Source organism: Rutidosis leptorrhynchoides, chromosome 1 (genome assembly GCF_046630445.1).
Source record: "Rutidosis leptorrhynchoides isolate AG116_Rl617_1_P2 chromosome 1, CSIRO_AGI_Rlap_v1, whole genome shotgun sequence".
Lineage (NCBI taxonomy): Eukaryota > Viridiplantae > Streptophyta > Magnoliopsida > Asterales > Asteraceae > Rutidosis > Rutidosis leptorrhynchoides.
Genome location: NC_092333.1, coordinates 38264806 through 38268597, shown reverse-complemented (window position 1 = coordinate 38268597; position 3792 = coordinate 38264806).

Genomic DNA, 3792 nt, shown 5'->3' with positions numbered 1-3792 from the left:
TAGAATTAACTAAGACGTATTGTGTACGTATTGTCTTAGGGTTTATCAAAACGTATTGTATACTTATTGTGTTAGGATGTACCAAGAATATTATTATACATATATACCATTACAGAATTCGTGTACATGTCTCAGACTCGATCACAACTCAAAGTATATATATTATTGTAGAATCAACCTCAACCCTGTATAGCGAACTTGAGCATTACAGCATATAGAGTGTCTATGGTTATTCCAAATAATATATATACATGCGTCGATATGATATGTCAAAACTTTGTATACGTGTCCCGATATTCAAAGTGCGTAAAGTAAATAACAGAAATTAAATGACGATAAATAAAATAGCAAGAATGTAAATTGCGATAATTAAATTGCGATAAATAAAATGTAACCAGTTAGCTAGGAACAGTTAGCTAGGAACAGTTAGCGTGGATTCTTAACAAAATTCTTCTCATAGTTAATTTGTTTGTTTCTAACAAATTTTATTTTGTCCAATGTTTTCTTCATTATGCCACTTGTTGGATTCTGAGAAGTCAAAATCCAAATATGAAGTTGAATGAAAATGGTTATTTTGTGGTGAACAGATTCGTATATCGATGAATGTAAGTAGGATAGTAAATGGACGTTGAATCAGATTCGAAGAATGTACAGTGTAACTTTTTAATGTGAAATCTAAATATTCCTCGGGTATTACCTACCCGTTAAAATATTTTCACCATTAACAGTTTGTACAAAAGAATTTTTAATTACAATCTTTATGAAAACATATATACATATATATTTTCTTCAGATGTAATCATGGATTTATTGAGTTAATATGGTATTAAACTCATATGATTTTTGGGTTGAGCTAGAATAAATAATCTCTAAAACTATTACGAACCACATATTCTTTGCTTAATGAAGTTATGGATCAACACTTCATCGTTATTATTGTTGGTACTCCTTGGTATCTATGGTGCGTATGATGTTGATGTTCGTGGGACAGATTGTGAAATTTAGGCTTGGGATGTGGATGTTGTGGATGGTGGTACTGGTTGTGCTGCTGGTGCTGCTGCTGGTGTTTGTAACCTTCGTACCATATTCTCCAAAGCCACCACCCGAGCGCGAAGCTCGTTGACTTCTTCTATTACACCGAGGTGATTGTCGGTTCGGACGAGTGGATAAATATAATCTAAAATTTGGTTTAGTATATAATCATGATGAAATACTCTAGAAATGAGAGAGAAAATGGTGTTTCGGACAGGTTCGCCGGTAAGTGCTTCAGGTTCATCGTCAAGAGGGCAATGTGGCGGATGGAAAGGATCACCTTCTTCTTGTCTCCAATGATTGAGGAGGCTACGAACCCATCCCCAGTTCATCCAGAATAGATGATGACTGATTGGTTGATCCATTCCGGTCACACTGCTTTCAGAGCTTGAGTGGGATTCCATTTCGGAATCCGAGTGACTTGAACTAATGACGAATTCCATTTCATACAATTGGATAAAGGATGTTTCGATATGAAATGATTTTCTGGCTAACGGATGGTATTCTAATTACATAGAATACCCATATATATAGAGCAAAAAGGTTTCGTAGATTACGGCGGAATTTACGGGATATGTCAGGCAAAGTTTACAGTAATAGATACGATAAGATATGATTTAGTAGATATGCTAAGATATGAATTTTTGTCTATACACTATTCATGCAATCAATGCAGCAAGACGTGTCTAGAATAAGAATTATAAGCAGATAATTTCCGACACCAAATGATAAGCAAAACTTTTGACATGCAGACACGGTCGAAGTCCAAACTCACTAATGCATCTAAACAACTATCTGTTAGACACACTAATGCAAGACCTGGTTCGATAAGACCAGCGCTCTGATACTGATAATGCTAAAAACGAACATATATTTCATATCATTATTCCTCAAGAAAGACAAGCTTTTAGTTGCAATTGTTCTATTTACAAGTGATATTCGTTTAAATAATAAAAGGTGAAGACAAAAGACAGATTCGACGAATTGAAGACGCAAACGACCAAAAAGCTCAAAAGTACAAAAGACAATCAAAGAGGTTCCAATTATTGATAAGAAACGTCTCGAAATTACAAGAGTACAAGATTCAAAACGCAAAGTACAAGATATTAAATTGTACGCAAGGACGTTCGAAAATCCGGAACCGGGACCAGAGTCAACTCTCAACGCTCGACGCAACGGACTAAAAATTACAAGTCAACTATGCACATAAATATAATATAATATTTAAATAATTCTTATAATTATTTAATATATTATATTTATATTTAAAACCGTCGGTAAACAAAGAGCCAAGCTTGTGTGAGCTGAGTCGCGGAGTTTGAAGGCAAAAATGCCGCGAGTCGCGGAGCCCCAAAAGTCGAAAATCCCTATAAAAGCAAACGAATGCTGATCGCAAAAATCACCAAAATATATCCATCTCTCTATCTATATCGTATATATTTATATTTATATTTTAATTTTAATTTTAATTTTAATTTTAATCCTAATAATAAGGGTATGTTAGCGAATGTTGTAAGGGTGTAAGTCGAAATTCTGTCCGTGTAACGCTACGCTATTTTTAATCATTGTAAGTTATGTTCAACCTTTTTACATTAATGTCTCGTAGCTAAGTTATTATTATGCTTATTTAATCCGAAGTAATCATGATGTTGGGCTAATTACTAAAATTGGGTAATTGGGCTTTGTACCATAATTGGGGTTTGGACAAAAGAACGACACTTGTGGAAATTAGACTATGGGCTATTAATGGGTTTTATATTAACTAAACAATACCTTGTTAATTTAATATACAAACTTATAATTTGACGCATTTATATATAACCACATACGCTTGACTGGGTACGGTGGGCGGGATATCTATAAATACCAATAATTATTCATTTTACCGGATACGGAACTGGATTAATAGTTAATAAACTTGTTGAAACAGGGGTGAATTACATTCAAGGGTAATTGGTGTAATTGTTAACAAAGTAGTAAAACCTTGGTTTACACGCAGTCGATAACCTGGTGTATTCATTAAACAAAGTATTAAAACCTTGTTACAATTCGAATCCCCAATTAGTTGGAATATTTGACTTCGGGAATAAGAATAATTTGACGAAGGCTTTCGCTCTTTATATTTATGACTGATGGACTATTATGGACAAATCCGTATGGACATATTAAATAATCCAGGACAAAGGACAATTAACCCATGGGAATAAAACTAAAATCAACACGTCAAACATCATGATTACGGAAGTTTAAATAAGCATAATTCTTTTATTTCATATTTAATTTCCTTTATTTTATATTTAATTGCACTTCTAATTATCGCATTTTTATTTATTGTTATTGTATTTAATTGCACTTTTAATTATCGTACTTTTTAATTATCGCAAGTTTATTTTATCGCACTTTTATTATTCGCAATTTCATTATCGTTATTTACTTTATGCTTTAATTTAAGTCTTGTATTTATTTTTAATATTTTACATTTGGTTTTAACTGCGACTAAAGTTTTAAAATCGACAAACCGGTCATTAAACGGTAAAAACCCCCTTTATAATAATAATATTACTTATATATATATATTTGTATTTTTATAAAAGTAAACTAATATAGCGTTAAGCTTTGTTTAAAAAGATTCCCTGTGGAACGAACCGGACTTACTAAAAACTACACTACTGTACGATTATGTACACTGCCTATAAGTGTTGTAGCAAGGTTTAAGTATATCCATTCTATAAATAAATAAATATCTTGTGTAAAATTGTA